This window comes from Rhynchophorus ferrugineus, unplaced genomic scaffold (genome assembly GCF_030347505.1).
Source record: "Rhynchophorus ferrugineus isolate W39M unplaced genomic scaffold, kcgeb_rfMv2 rfM2, whole genome shotgun sequence".
Taxonomy (NCBI): Eukaryota; Metazoa; Arthropoda; class Insecta; order Coleoptera; family Curculionidae; genus Rhynchophorus; species Rhynchophorus ferrugineus.
Genome location: NW_027472581.1, coordinates 91,729,463 through 91,746,275, shown reverse-complemented (window position 1 = coordinate 91,746,275; position 16,813 = coordinate 91,729,463). Strand labels below are relative to the sequence as shown.

Here is a 16,813-nt window from a genome sequence, read left to right as displayed (position 1 = left end):
ATCCGATTGTTATTTCAATCGGAAGGGGCAGTATTTGGTGAATACGGATGGCATTGACTTATTTATTGAAGGTTTCGAACTAAGTTTTCGTGTATGTTAAAACCCAATTTCAAACAATAGCATTGGTTTTAAGTTCAAATTCTCTTTATCTTGGATTCTAAGCCTTTGAAAATATTATCTTATTTCTGATGAACTTCCATCAGCATTATAAGAACATATAGTTTTTTCTGTTCTTTCACAACGTCTCGACAAAATCTCATCGACCGTCTTCAGGTCTTGCTTCCTGAAGGTTATATCGGATGTTTTTCAGTATACTGTCTAAGTAGGTCACGTGGGAGTTATAGTTTAATACAGAGGAAACCCTAGTTATAAAAGATGAGACCCTACATTTTTTTTATAACAAAAAAAAAAAAGAAAAAAATCTCTGCAGAAATCAACCTAACGTGAAACAATTGTTATCCCTGAATTTTCTTGCAAAATTTAAACGACAAAAAAAGAGCTTTCTTCATATTTTATTCAGTGCCACTAATAACAACACTAATTATTTTCCTTTTTTTTATGTAGAGAAAGAGGGAGAATTATGTCGTCTGAAGTGAAAACTCCCACGAAAGATTAATAAAGGTTAAAAGGTCATAAAAGTATGGCTAACCTTTAACGCCCCATCAAACTCACGTTCTGAGCGGGAAGGTCAGAAATTTTATTTTAAACCGTATTATTACCATTTTGTTATTAAGGCAACTTAAGGAGGCGAATTTAATACGCTAATGACTATGCTAATTTTAGAGTTAATTAAGAAAATCTGAGTTTAAATACGTTAAGCATATAGGCAAGATATGTTACTAATTTGTTCTTTTTTATATTTCAGGTACGACTTCATTTATTGTTATGCTTTAAGACATCTTTACCAGAAATGGTTTATGTTTAGGTATGTATGTATCAGTTTATACTACATTTTCTGTAATACACTACATTGTACAGTAAATCCGACGCCATTTTATTATATCATCTTTCATAAAATTCCAATGATTAAAAATGTTAAAAACGGCAAACTCGAATCGCTTTATTTATATCGCTATAGATAAGGCTTGAACTGGGGGGGTGTTTGAACCGAGAAAAGTATCGATATTTCGATATATTGTTTTCTTACATATTTTAAAGTCTCCTTTTACCAACTATGGGTTCATCTGGACAGGACCTACTATTTAACGTGGGCTCCGAACCACGGTGAGCAGCTCAAAAGACATCCGGTCTTACCCAGCCTGGTCACTGACGTAACTGGAATCATTTTCCTTGTTTGATTTTACACTCTTTACTAGGACAATCAAATATTAAACAATCACAACATAAATTTATCAAATGATGATTTTATACCACGATAACGCGCCGTCTCATAAAGCAAAACTGGTCAAGAAAACGTTGAAAGCACTTGGATGGGATCCCCTCCGCCGTACTCTCCAAATCTTGCCCCGTCAAGTATCAAGTATCAACTTTTCGCATCAATGAGACACGCACTTGCAGAACAGCACTTCGCCAATTTCAAGGAAGTTAGAAATGGCATAGGAAATGTCTCGTTGAATGCTTTTACTCAAAGAACAAAAAGTATTTTAGGGATGGTATCCATACATTTTCTGAAATATGAGCAAGATATATAGAGTAAAATGGCCAATTTTCTTGAAAATTGTGTAGTTTTTTCCGAAAAAAACTGGTATAATCATACTAATGTTTATCTATTGGATTTTTTCTCTCTATTTGTTTTGATCTTTTTAACAGGATATTTTCTCATTATAAATTGTACTTAAACAATTGATGGGTAAACATTGGTATATTTTATGTCTTTTTTTTCTTTTAAAGATTCTTTTTATCATTCTTTCGAACGCCATCTTTTATGTTATAACGAGATATTACGTCTAATTTTATGAGTCGTTCACTTTGTTAGGCGACGTTTAATATTTTTTAGATCGTATTTTTAACGTGGTTTCCATAAAATTATTTTAATGGATGGTCTTAAAACCTCCCCGGACAGGAGATTTATCCGCCTCGCAATCGGGTCGTTTGTATGCGACGCGAATAAAACGGTTTAAAGTTCGCGTTTTTTTCCTTGGAGCAGTGCATGCATTACCGAAACGAACATCCGCAAATTCGAAATTGTTCGGGCTTGTTTTTTCGGCCTGTGGGTTTTATTTCTTGATCAATTGTCACAACAGTTAGGGGATATTCCTTCTTTCTGCGGATCAGCTGAACTTCCTACAATAACTTGGAATTGGTTCTTCGGAAATTAAAATATGAGCACCAGAGTTGGCAGGTGTGCCGCGATTTTAAAATGTGTATTTTTAAATATCTTTTTTAAAAGTCTTTTTTTTTACCAATAAGGGTTCATCTGGGCTGGATCTTTCTCATATTCATTGCCTTTTTAATTTAATGTGAAAATGAAGGTTTAAAAAACAGAGCCGATGGTACAAAATCTCCTTAGCTAAAGGGAAATAAAACTATTATTGACCAATGGAATATCTGTCTGTGTGTTTACCACTAAAATTTCTGAATTACAAAAAGGATTTTAATAATCTCATCAACAACGATCGCCAATAATACAAACACCAATTCGCTACAGCTCATAATATACAAAATATTTTTGGTCTCGCTAGATACGCACACTTTTCAAGCATTAATATTTGACATTAGTATTGATGTTGAGGTTGATGGCAACTATTGACCAGGTGCACCGTATTATTTCCTCTACCTATTGTAGCAAAATACGCATCTTTGTACTTCTAACCAGAGGTTAAAATGAACCATTGATAAGAACGACTAACAAACTAACACTATCAACTAATTTACATAAGTGATATAAAATGAAATTGATAAAAAAACCGCAAAATTGAAGAGTAATTATTTTAGAAATACACTTTAATAATTGATAAGGGTTATTGTATTGGGTGGTTATCTGACAACATGGCGAGACAGTGTCAGTTAAAGGACGATGTTGGTTTGGCAGCGATCCACAGAAAAACCGACCCTTTACTCGATGGCCAAAATAGTATTTTAAAGTAATTATTCCTTTAAAATCAGTTATAATGTATAGTTATATATCCGAATGTATTGAAAAAGTCATTACTCGAAGCGTTTTTTACAATAACAGCCCCTTTCAGATCGTTTACGAAGCATTCTTCTAGCACCATGTCATCTAATTCAAACAGTTTTTACGAACTTTGTATTCTTCGGATTCATAAATACAGGATATTATTCATTTTGTGATATATTTTCTAATTATAAAAAAGGTATTTGAGCATTTAAATGTGCAGAAAGCACCCAGTATAATTGCCACGTTAAATCACTTGAAAATCATGAAAAATCACTGAAACTGGAAGTAAAATTTAAGATTGAATTTGAGGTCAAGTTAAGCTTTTCCAGCGTCTTTCAGCTGTAATTATTTGACAAAAATGTAGCTAAACGCTTAAAGTATCTTATGACACCGAGGCCTTCATATACTGACTGCATGTTTCTCCGACAATACGCTGTATCTACCTGTTTGTCCCTTGTTTTTTGTGTTTATAGGATAGACCAAAATGAGTTAACCGTCCAGGCAGCTTAAAGTTGAAAAACATTTTCCAAGAAACATTGGTGATTCCACATAATTTCATATAATGTTGATATTGACGAAGCAATTTGTAAAATTGGCTTGAAGGTTTCCAAACCTTTCATAAGCAAAGGTGACGTATTCTCAAACACATGGGTAGATTACGATAAAAACCATAACTATAAACTAATCGTCATAATAATGTTAAAAGCATTTCAATGATTAGGTTGCATTGTCATTTATTTCACTCTACGGTTTATCCAAACTATTTTGTGTTTTTGAAAATAACTACCGCTTTTGCATTACCAGTGCTTATACGATTTTTGATTTATTTCAATTCAAATTAGTCAGTAGTTGTTGATTTAACTGGCAGAGATTCTCGCTAGCTTTTTTCAGACCACTTTTGTTTGTAACAGCATTTTTCCGCATCAGTAAATCAATCAAGTTTTGAAAGCAGCTGTCTATCTACTGCAGTTGAAAAAACTAAACGACATATTTATGCAAAAAAAACAGGCTAACAGGCTTAAAGTCAGCGTTTTGCATGACAATACTACTACATACTACAATACTACATGACTGACTACACGTTGCAAGACGCGAGGCAATTCCAACGCACTTACCATATATTGCACCTTTTGATTACCGCCAGTGCATATTTAAAAATTTATTGGTAATAGAGTAAGGTTGGTCAGTCTCTTTTGAGACATGGAATAACAAAATATTTTTATCAACTATTGATGTTAGTAAACTGAGTCAAACTTGTTGCTGCGAGTACTAACTACACATTGTTGGTTCAGCTACCAATTACTTATTTTTAATAGCACACATCAAGAACAAAATTACGACAAATAATAAACGATTAGTAGGTTTGCTTAATTTGAAATCCCGAAATATAAAAATCAAGCCTTTTCTTATAAATTTACTGTTATAAAATAAGATATACTTTTCAACAGTTATCGTGAAAGAAGTCAAACAACAAAACCTATAAATTGGCTAGAAAGTTTCTTGAAATTCGTCTTCTTATAATTCGAGGATTACAAAATGTAAGAACTGCTAACTATGCGAATATTGTAATTATTGAAACGGTTTCATTAAAACATTCCGTCCGAAATGTAAATTGCGCTTGGCAAAAAACAAGTTTGTGGTTTACAACGGACCAATTTAAATTTGAATAAAGAAAAAGACGCCACAAGTCCTCTTCGTCAAAGCAAATCGCAATATCTCATTAAATTCTATATTTTCTTTGTTGAATATGCTTTATTTTTTCCTAATTATATTAATTTAAAATAACAAAGCCAGGCGATATTTGAAAAAGTAACTATTAGAAAAATTGTGTTAATATAAATGCTGGGTATGTGAGTTAACAGATCAATTAAAAAGTCCCCCGCCTGACACATAGATGGCGCTACTAGAATTAAATCCATATGTTTTTCCGCAAAGATGCTCAAAAGATGCGTGTATAAGTTTGACAGCTGTCAGATCGTTAGTGGAGTGGAGTGGATGAGTGGAGCAACCTTTGTTATTGTGAAAAAAAAAATGGATAAAAAGGAATTTCGCGTGTTGACAAAATATTGCTTTTTGAAGGGAAAAATACAGTTGAAGCAAAAACTTGGCTTGATGCCGAGTTTTCGGACACTACTTTAGAAAAATAAACCATTAAGGATTGGTTTGCTAAGTATAGATGTGGTGAAATGAGCACCGAAAACGGTGAACGCAGTGGACGTCCAAAAGAGGTTGTTGCCGACGAAAGCATTGAAATTGAGTTAAATAGCAGACACTCTAAAGATATCAACTGAACGTGTACATCATATAATTCACGAATATTTTGGTATAGAGAGAGCTCTGTGCAAAGTGGGTACCGCGCGAGTTCACTTTTGACCAATAACAACAGCAATTAATGATTCGGAGCAGTGTTTCAACCGTGGCTCCATCATTTCACCCCGAAGTCCAATCGACAGTTATCCGAGTGGACTGCACACGATGAACTCTCCCCAAAGTGTGGGAAAACGCAACAGTCGGCTGGCAAGGTTATGGCGTCTGTATTTTGGGATGCGCATGGAATAATTTTCATTGACTACCTTGAAAAAGGAAGGACCATCAACAGCGACTATTATATAGCGTTATTGGACCGTTTCAAGGACGAAATCGCCGAAAACGGCCTGATTTGAAGAAATAAAGTGCTGCTTCACCAAGACAACGTACCGTGTCACAAGTCAGGGAAAACGATGGCAAAAATTCATAAATTGTGCTTCGAATTGCTTCCTCATCCGCCGTATTCTCCAGGTTTGGCCCCCAGCAACTATTTCCTGTTTTCAGATCTCAAAATAAGGCTCGCTGGAAAGAAATTTTCGTCGAATTAAGAGGTGATCGCCGAAACTGATGCCTATTTTGAAGCAAAGGACAAATCGTACTACAAAAATGGTATCTGGTATAGTTTTAGGGTCACTATAATCCGTGTATCACCCTTGAAGGGAATTATGTTGAATTAAAAAACAAATCATTTTGCCAGAAAAATGTGCTTTACTATGGTAGGACGGGGACTTTTCAATTGACCTGTTAAAATGGATCAAATTATGACTTTGATATGGTCTCGCATAATTTCAAATAATTCTACGTCAATGTATTTTATATAGGGATTGGTTTAGCTCAAAATATAAGAAATTCTCTGGCAGATATTGCCTTATTTGCTTTTTATGGGCACCATAAATAAGTGTGTCAATAAAGCTCTTTATTTTTTCGACGTTTATTCTTAGCGAAAAGGGGGGATTCGTGATATATTCTGATACAAGGAACTGATTTTTTCATGTCTAGTTGTGATTTGGCGGAACAGTGTCAGCGGAAAATATTGCTGAGAATGTCATATCATCGAAATAAGCAAAATTATAAGGATGGAAAATACGAAGAACGAATAAATCAGTAAAATATTATTTTTATATTATTAAGTTAACATAAAAAAAATTAATATATTATTTGCCGACTAATTTACAATTCGTCTCTATAGTGACTTAAAACTTGGTACTTATCAAGAAAACTCCATTATCCCTTACTTAGTTTCTAATAAAGCAAAAGTTAATAGCACTTTTCATCTACACAAAATCAAATTATTTGGTTCTCTTATTAACAAGGGAGTGGTATCTGTTCTCATATTTGGATACGAATCTCTTAATGTCCTGTGTGACAGACGCAATCCCAAAGTTTGGGTGTAATTAATTGTTCCTGTAGTATCTGGGAGTATCTATGTTACTTTTGAGGACTTTTTGCTGAAATAATTCTATTATGTTGATATGACTGGTCGCAGAGCATCCTCTTGCCTGAATTCCATAGATCCATATAGGTTTTAGTACAGCAGTTACTTATGATTTACCAATAATTTAGATTTTCTTTTATATAACCATTTCATAGTATTATTTGTATTTTGATTCCAGTTTTTTCTTTTCTTTTTTCCATCTAAGTGTGGCGTCATGATTCATCCTGAAGTACTATGAGCATTATTACTGCATGAGATAATAGTATATATATCGTATTTATTGCTATATGAACAATTTGTTGCTTTTTTCTGGTTTATTCTTCGCTTTTGCTTCCAATAACAAGTGTAGTGTTGCAGTCGGCCTTGGGGTACGCCTGCTTTCGTTTCTTTCATTGTTGAGTAACGTGCTTCTTGTTGAATTCTAAGCATTCTGGTTGAGATGCAGCAGATAAGAGTTCAATGTATTGCTTCTGTAGCCGGCTTCTTTAGCGCAGCGGTTAATGCTACAGAACGGTCCTCCTAGTGTTGCGATAGTCGCTGGTTCGAATCCTGGTGGGGTATTGATATACGTTATGTTGATGATTGTAATTGTAAATGGTTTTATATGCAACAGTAATCAAGCTGCGTAAGACTGGGTGTCTTTTGGGATGGTTTCTAAGTTGCTTACTGGGCGGTCGGTAGGCTTAATGCCGAGGACCATGCTTCAAAACCTACGTTAACCTGTAACTCTAGACCAGATAAACAGAGTTTATGTCGAGCTTTAAGGCTTACGCGACGTCCAAGTATATAACTGAGCAAACTTTATTATCCTTGGCATTAGTAGGCATTTTCAATAATGTCTGTGATTCTAAGTACCTCGTCAATTATTAAATGTTTGTTCATAAAACCAAGCTGATATGCAGGTGTGAGATTTTTTCTACCTATGTTTGGTTTTATCTTGTTTAACAAAAATGTTTCAAATATTTCGGATATTACAAAAGTAATGAATATGGATATTACGATTCTGAGCGTTTCTTTATTAGCGCCTGTATATTTACTGAATAATTGAGTGATACTAAATGGAATACTATTACTGAATGTAGGGAAATATGAAATCTATTATATGTTATTGTTAAGTTATGTTATTTAACACTTATTTACATTGATACTCGTCGTTTTCACTTATAGATATGGGTGACCAAAATATACGCAAGTACCCAATAGTTTAAATCAATTCAACACTATTGTGCCAAAGAAAAGATTAACATTGATCTTGGTGTTAATATTATATGCTTTAATTATAATTATTATTTAGAGTACAATTTTAGAAGTTCTCCACACTCCAAATATACTGTGGCATTATTTTTATTTTTATGTTATAAGTCAAATGATAGTAGGTTTCTTAAAATTTATATATTTTAGGACTTAGCCCCTAGAGTATCCTTAATTTATAAAATAAAATAACAAAAACACTTACTCATGTTATCCATATTGCCTTAAATTTGTAGCATAAACACCTGCTTAAATTTACATCACTAGCAGTTCTCTAATTCTCGGACATTTTTTAAGGTTACCAGAAATCGTATTAGCACTTAACAATCATTTCACCTTTCTCTTCGGTGGCCACTACACGACTCACGTGCATAATCAAGTTCGATTTCGGGTATTACGAAATTCCTTCTTTTTTTATTATGTAAGTCTCGTGCGCTCGACTTAAAAACGAGATAGGCTTGGGTAATTGTGTTTTTATGTCGAAAAAATGTCTTCGGGCCAGTCCCAGACCCCCTAAACTACTGTTTGATGGATATTTAAATTTCAGTCGTTGTGATCGACCTTTTTGGACTGCTAATGTTTTAGTTGGAATAGATGAAAATGAATGATACTTATTTTTTAGTCTTTAGATAAGTTGTCTAAAAATAAGTGAATTATTTTACATATTTCACCATAAAGCCTTTTGAAAACTCACGCTCCTAATATCTATTATTTATTTTTCTAATTTATAATTATTAAAGTTTTTGCGTACACTTGGTATATAGAAAGCAATAAATATGGTTTCTAGTCGAATGTTTATATGACATACTTAAAATGCACTGTATTACCACGCCCAGTAGTTTCAAGGTGTAGAGTGTTAATTCTAACATTTGTGTGTTCTAAATTGATTTAGTCAATTGGAATGTGCGGTGACTATATACAGGGGGCGTAGCTCAGATGGTAGAGCGCTCGCTTAGCATGCGAGAGGTACCGGGATCGATACCCGGCGCCTCCAACTTTTGTTTTTTTTTATAATTTAGTTTCTTTAATGTATTTACTCCTTTCTTTTTATTGTTTATATTGTAGTTGTTTAATATGGTATCAGGGGGCGTAGCTCAGATGGTAGAGCGCTCGCTTAGCATGCGAGAGGTACCGGGATCGATACCCGGCGCCTCCAGTTTTTTTTTTATTGTTTCTCAGTAATTTTGCTGGTTAATTGTTACTTTCACTTGTTCGCTTCAGATATTTTGTTCGTTTCTGTATTAGGGGGCGTAGCTCAGATGGTAGAGCGCTCGCTTAGCATGCGAGAGGTACCGGGATCGATACCCGGCGCCTCCAGTTTTTTTTTATTGTTTCTCAGTAATTTTGCTGGTTAATTGTTACTTTAACTTGTTCGCTTCAGATATTTTGCTCGTTTCTGTATCAGGGGGCGTAGCTCAGATGGTAGAGCGCTCGCTTAGCATGCGAGAGGTACCGGGATCGATACCCGGCGCCTCCAGTTTTTTTTAAAATTGTTTCTCAGTAATTTTGCTGGTTAATTGTTACTTTCACTTGTTCGCTTGAGATATGTTGTTCGTTTCTGTATCAGGGGGCGTAGCTCAGATGGTAGAGCGCTCGCTTAGCATGCGAGAGGTACCGGGATCGACACCCGGCGCCTCCAGTTTTCTTTATTGTTTCTCAGTAATTTTGCTGGTTAATTGATACTTTCACTTGTTTGCTTCAGGTGTTTTGATCGTTTCTGCACCAGGGGGCGTAGTTTAGATAGTAGGGCGCTTGTTTAGCATGCGAGAGGTACCGGGATCAATACCGAGCGCCTCCATGTCTTCAGTTGTTCCATAACACTAATTTTACACACTGAACATTTTAATAGCTTTTATTATTTAAATTAATTTCTATATTCTTAGGTTTTCCATTGAACATTCGTGATAATATATTAACTTTGTGCTCTTTATAGGGAAATCTATTAGGAGCCAAAGAAATACATAATTATGATTTAGATACGTAATTATTTAGGTCTAGACCCTCCATCATATATTTTATTGAACCCGTCTTTAGCTGCGTATTATAGTCCCGTGAGAGTAAAAGCCCTTAATTGGTCTTAATCTTAATGATTAGGTCTGACCTCAGAGGGTCGGGCCGACGGCGTCTTATCTCCAGCCGTAACGGCCTTTGTAATAGGCTGGATTATGTTTTATCGGCCACCAGCTGGATTGAGATATGATTTTTGGTGATCCTACAAGCGTCTGCCTCAATTGGTTTTAATTATTATTAACTGTGTGTAATATAGCATGTTGTTTCCTTGGGATAAAATTTACATCGTTTTTCTTTTAGTTTAGTTTTATTAACAAACTCTTTTCTTATTATTTAGTTTTAATATTAGGCCTATAAATTAGTTTTAAAGATTTATTTACTTGAAGCTTTATTGTGAAATACATTGTGCTTTATTCAAAGTATTGTCCATTGATTTCCACTAACGATTTCGCATATTTCAGCCAATTTACGAAATCTGTCTCGAAATAACGATGCGCCTTTTGTGGCTATCAATAAATCCTGCTCAAGCAGGTCACCAGCAATAGTCGGAAAAAGTAGTGATCAGAAGAAGCAAGATATGGAGAATGCGGCTGGAGTGGTAGCACTTCCCGTTTGTACGGTTCTGTCATGCTGAAATATTATATAGTTGTGTCTTAGCTGATATTCCACTCGTTTTCCGGGTAATATTCGGTTCAAATACACCAATTGTAGCCTATGGCGATTCCCCTTGATGGTTTCATTGAGTCCTCGTCAGTTTTTTTGATTGGCCATTAATGAAGTGAATTGTTGAAATCGATGGAGCATCCATGAGCTTGACAAGGCATTTTTTGACGTTTCTTCGCTTTCTTCGCAGAGGTAGAAAAGTTCTACTGTTTTACTTTTTAAAAAAATGTAAAACGCTTTTTCAACGCTCTGAAAAAACTTTTTGTCCACACGTCCACTTAATGACTCATACTGAAAAGTGAAGCTTCACCATGAATTCGGTTACAAATGTACCCGATACGATTTAATATATAGTAATGCCTTTAAACTTCGCATTTAAACTTCTTGGAGTTTAAACTAACGACGCTGGATTACACTGTGAGATTTGAGGACGACATTGGGTATGTTTAATTTTATTTAAGGATATTTTTACGGAAATGGGAAACTCTACTGATTATAATAATTTTCCTGGTTTGGAAATTACTTTTCTAGGGTTTTGTGAGCACTCTGAATAGACATGACTGATATTATATAAGTTTTGATGTATGTAGGGATCAGAATTAACTTTATGTTTAGTTAAAAGTTTTTACTAGACGGTAGAGAAGCAGACGATTTTTAGATTTTTAGATACATTATATATGTTCTGATTCAATCGATTCAACGATTTTGTAATACGAACGAAGGCTTAGATTGTAAATACTTTCATTCTTGTCTTTAAATTATACTCAAATTTGTTTGTTCAATTGCTGAAACCGTACCTCACAGACAGACATTTTATTGTCAAATAGGGTGACGAATACACTGACCTACACTCCCAATATATTCTGGTGTTACGCAGGGCAGTGTTCTTGGCCCATTGTTATATCTTATGTATACAGCTGACCTATCGACCTCAAGAAACACTACTGTTGCAACATATGCTGACAATACAGCGGTTTTGTCATCACACGAGGGTCCAATATCAGCCACAAGAAACCTCCAAGTTCATCTTAACAAAGTCAAATTGTGGTTGAAAGCGTGACGTATCAAAGCAAATGAGCCAAAATCTACCCATGTGACATTCACCCTTTGTAGAAGAACATGTCCTTCAGTAAAATTGAATAATCATGAACTTCCGCATGCAGACAATGTTAAATATCTGGGAATACATTTTGATCGACGTCTGACTTGGAAAAAACATATAGTGACAAAACGCAAACAGCTTGGGCGTAAACTAAACCAAATGTATTGGCTGATAGGGCGTAAATCTAAATTATCATTATATAATAAGGTTTTGCTGTATAAGTCCATATTTAAGCCCATTTGGTCCGATGGTATTGAAATGTGGGGTACTACCATCAAATCAAATATAGGTATCTTCCAGAGATTCCAGAATAAAGTGTAGCGAGTCATCGTCAATACCCCATATTACGTGTCCAATAAACTGATTCAGAGCGATATCCCCATAGAATCCATACCGAGTGTGATTCTGTATGTTAGTGCGAAGTACTCTGAAAGATTATTAATATCTCAAATGCAAACTACCATACGAACTAATTAATAGATACATAGAGTGAGATTTAATAATCTCTAGAATAAGCTAGAGTATTTAGAATAAGTTAGGATAGACTTTAAAATAAGGTAGAATAGGATCTAGAATAATATTTAGATTAGTTGTACAGTACATCACTTACTGAATGATGTACTACACGTCAGGGTAGTTATATTATATAACTGAAATCATATAATAATACTTATTGCCCACGGGCAGATTGTTGATGTTCTAGGAGATTAATAAATAAAAAAAAATGGCGTAAAAATTGTCTGATTTCAGAAAACAAACATGTCTTAAAGTTAAGTAGTTTGGTTCATATCACTCCATACTGATGAAATTATTCTCAAATAAAAAAAATAAGTTGGACTCGAATGTTTCGTTGTTTGATTATATATTTGCTAGAATATTGGTACATGAAATGTATTTAAGTTATATTTTTATGAAAGATTGTGAATGGGTTATATGTAGGTACATTTCGTTTTCGAACTATTTTAATTAACATAGTTTACTGTTAGTGAACCATAAAATATTTAAAAATTTTAATTTAACATCGTTTTACGTAAATATATCCAGTAAACTTATCGTTGTTATTTTTAAGCGAAGGTATTATTGATTTTTCTCTGGATTCATGCTAACCTCTTTTGATAATCTCGAAGGGCTTTCAAACGATTCGAAAGCTTCTTTGATGTGTCACGTATAACAAGTTGAATAACGCAAAGATCGATTGAATTTATAGGCAGTTATGTTTTTTTTTCGCATAATTATGTCGATAAATAACCATCTTCACAATATAGGTTTCCACTATTTTTTTTACGGAAACTGTTTTTTAAAATTTAAACTTTTAAACTTTTCTAAAAACTTTTAAAATTTAATTTTATTTAAAGGAATATTTTAGCGTGACATCAATTTTTTGAACCATTTCCATTTTCTGCAATTGTTTGCCACAATTTTGAGTTACTGATGGAGTAGTCAATATCAGAAACTGGTATTAATTAATAATTTTAATTGCGCTAATTCCTCTAACATAATTAACTTAATAATAATAAAGATCTAAATTTAACTTTTTGTATGGTTTTCCATGTTTGATAATCTTCTTCCATAATAAATTCATAGCTATCTTAAACTAGAGTTAATAGTAACAAAGTGATTTTTTTACGAATTGTCTGCTGTGACTTAGTAACCATCATGTTTTATGATGGTTAGGGGTGTCATCCCTAGTTGGGAGATTAAAATAACAGGTCAATTGAAAAGTCCCCGTCCTACCATAGTAAAACACATTTTTTTGGCAATTTTTTTTTAATTCAACATAATTCCCTTCAAGGGTGATACACTGATTATAGCGACCCTCCAACTTTTCGATACCTTTTTTATAGTATTTTTTGTCCCTTGCTTCAAAATAGGTCTCAGTTTCGGCGATCACCTCTTCATTCAACGAAAATTTCTTCCCAGTGAGCATTCATTTTAGATCTGAGAACAGGAAATAGTCGCTGGGGGCCAGATCTGGAGAATACTGTGGATGGGGAAGCAATTCGAAGCCCTATTCATGTGTGATATGTGACACGGTGCATTGTCTTTGTGAAGCGGTATTGTCTTTTTCTTCAAATGCGGCCATTTTCAGCGATTTCGTCCTTCCCTTTTCAAGGTAGTCAATGAAAATTATTCCATGCGCATTCCAAAATACAGACTCCATAACCTTGCCAGCGGACTGTTGCGTTTTCCCACGCTTGGGAACGGGTTCATTGTATGCAGTTCACTCGGATGACTGTCGATTGGACTTCGCAGTGAAATGATACGTTGTCACATATCAACGCAAAAACTCGGGTTATCTTCAAACACTGCTCCGAAGCATCAACTCGTCGTTGTTTTTGGTCAAAAGTGAGCTCGCGCGGCACCCACTTTGCACAGAGCTTTCTCATACCCAAATATTTGTGAAAGATATATACGTTCAGTTGATATCTTTAGAATGTCTGCTATTTCATTCAATTTCAATTTACGGTCATTCAAAATCATTTTGTGGATTTTTGAGATGTTTTCGTCGGTAACAGCCTCTTTTGGGTGTCCACTGCTTTCACCGTCTTCGATGCTCATTTCACCACGTCTAAACTTAGCCTTGATGGTTGATTTTCTCGAGGTAGTGCCCGGAAACTCGGTATAAAACCAAGTTTCATATTTTGTCAACACATTTTTTTCACAACAACAAAAATTGCTTCACTCAAAGTGCTATAATCCACAAGCTAATGATCCGACAGCTGTCAGATTTATAGACGCATCTTTTGAGGATTAGCGATAACTAATAAACATATGGATTTAATTCTAGTAGCGCCATCTATGTGTCAGGTCGGGGACTTTTTAATTGACCTGTTGTGACAAAAATTACATAAAAGAATTTTACTATTTGATTTAAATTTAAACTGATAAAATGGCGTTTTATTAGATACGCTCAATGATTATCATTAACACAGTAAGACATTTTTATTTAATAATATAATTTTAATTTTATTTAGTATATTTATCAATGTGCTGTGTAGAACTATCTAAAGGTATACCTGTATTACTTTTTCTGTTACTTCCAAGGGTTTGTAAATTTATCTTATTGTTAGTAGGCAATACATTATTAAGCTTTTTGGCAGGTATCCATTTTTCTTGTCCGTCCACTATTCTGTATACTTTAATACATCTGCCATTTCAACAATAGACCCACGTAACACATTGTCGTTATAACTGTTGTATCTCAAATGTCTCGAATTCCTTCCCTTTTATAAATTCGACTTAATTCAAAACTTTTGGTGCGTTTTTTGTCATCTCACAGAAGCTTTATTCTATACAAATAACAAGTTTTTGTTTTATTGATTTCTTATTCCACATTTTGGAACAGTATTGTCGTTTGTTGTATATTGTTTTCATTTTATGAATTAACATATTTGTAAAGAAATAATCTTTTTAACAAGTATATGCTAATAACAACGAATTGCTTCGTTTTTGAGGTTTAGACATTTAATTGTCTATCACGAAAATATTTTTGTGCAAATGTAATCTGTTAAAATCAATTTTTTATATCTAAACAAATAAGTCGTATATACTTACCAAACATAATTGAAAGTGTGAGTCAGTTTAAAATTATATTAAAAGTGTTTTTATTATTACAACTTAACAACATTTGAGGAAACGTAACCGGTCTTGATAAGTGAACAGATTTTTAGCGTTGGATACTTTGTCAACAAAATGTTTCTGTATTTATTTTAAAATATGTTCTTCCTACAAAATTGCTGTTCTTTTCAGCAGTGGCTTCATGGGACGGAATTCATTCTTTTTTGTGATATTTTTGCATGGCATAGCAGTAATGAAAATGTTTAAAAGATCGTTTTAATGGAAGGACACTCTATTCATTATTTGTTAATAGTAGATATGTGTTGATCAGTTTGTTTGGGTCCAAAACGCATTTAATTTTAATGCAATGTGAGTTATATGACGACTACCACTTTCTTCAAACCTTTCAGTCACTTTTCAAATTATATTTATTAGTTTTTTAATCCGGTCGAAATTAGGAAGTAATTCTGAAATTATTGGAAAGAAGTGAACCTCAGTCATCTATATCCAACGAATATAGCGTTATAATGCACAAAATAGTTATATTATCTATGCTCTTAAAACAAGCTTTTGGTCAACCATAACTACATTTATTGTAGAATATCCATTTCCCGTTTCCGATTTCCATTGACAATCCGAAGCTAAAAACCTTATGATTTGTATGTAATAATTTGTATCTTCATCAATTATTTTTGGTGCTTTTTGATTATGTCTACTAATGTTTGCAATTCTTTGTCTTCAAATTTTTTTGGCTGTTCGAGGTACTTCCTTTGCCTTCGTCATGAAAAATCGTCACTTTTGAACAGTTGAGATCAAACTCAACACCTGGGATATATTTATACTGCTTCACAATAAACCTTGAACTATCCTTGAGCCGCTATATTCATAAGTATTATTTTATTAGGAACTTGTTATGATTTCCGATCATTTTTACACTCACAATGACATTTATTGTGGAAAATTAGTGAACTTTGAGAGTTTAAGCTGAGTTTTCGTCTTCAAACTTCTTTGGCCTTTCAGGCCGTTCTTTGTCATTGACATAAATATCACTACTTCAGAACATTTGAAACCAAAACCGAGAATTGGGATGATTGAGAAGCATCATCAGAAGTTTCTAAAAGAGTTTGATGGGCTTTGGCAACAGATGTCGAAAATACAATTATGTCGTCCCATGATTTCTTAACCGCTAATAGTTTATTACTACTAAATGGAACTGTTATTTTATATTTAACATCAAAACTATCAAATCTAATAGTTAAATTAAGCCGTTATAATATTTGTTTACATTAATATTTCCCATTTTTGCAAATAGCATGCATGCAAATAGCAATTTTGCAACATGCAACAAATAGAGTACATACAATTAATGGGAAGAATTTATTATATATATATATATATATATATATAT

At 33.8% G+C, this 16,813-nt stretch overlaps 1 protein-coding gene and 4 non-coding genes across 9 annotated transcripts in view; all 5 read left to right on the top strand.

Annotated features, from left to right (window-relative positions):
• Nucleotides 1–16,813, top strand: part of Liprin-alpha (PTPRF interacting protein alpha) — a 348,725-nt gene that overhangs the window by 65,523 nt on the left and 266,389 nt on the right. The gene's annotated exons all lie outside the window — the stretch shown is intronic.
• TRNAA-AGC (transfer RNA alanine (anticodon AGC)) lies at nt 8,994–9,066 on the top strand. Its single transcript has one exon. It is a non-coding gene; the product is annotated as a tRNA-Ala (tRNA).
• TRNAA-AGC (transfer RNA alanine (anticodon AGC)) lies at nt 9,156–9,228 on the top strand. Its single transcript has one exon. It is a non-coding gene; the product is annotated as a tRNA-Ala (tRNA).
• Nucleotides 9,317–9,389, top strand: TRNAA-AGC (transfer RNA alanine (anticodon AGC)). The gene has a single exon. It is a non-coding gene; the product is annotated as a tRNA-Ala (tRNA).
• Nucleotides 9,477–9,549, top strand: TRNAA-AGC (transfer RNA alanine (anticodon AGC)). Its single transcript has one exon. It is a non-coding gene; the product is annotated as a tRNA-Ala (tRNA).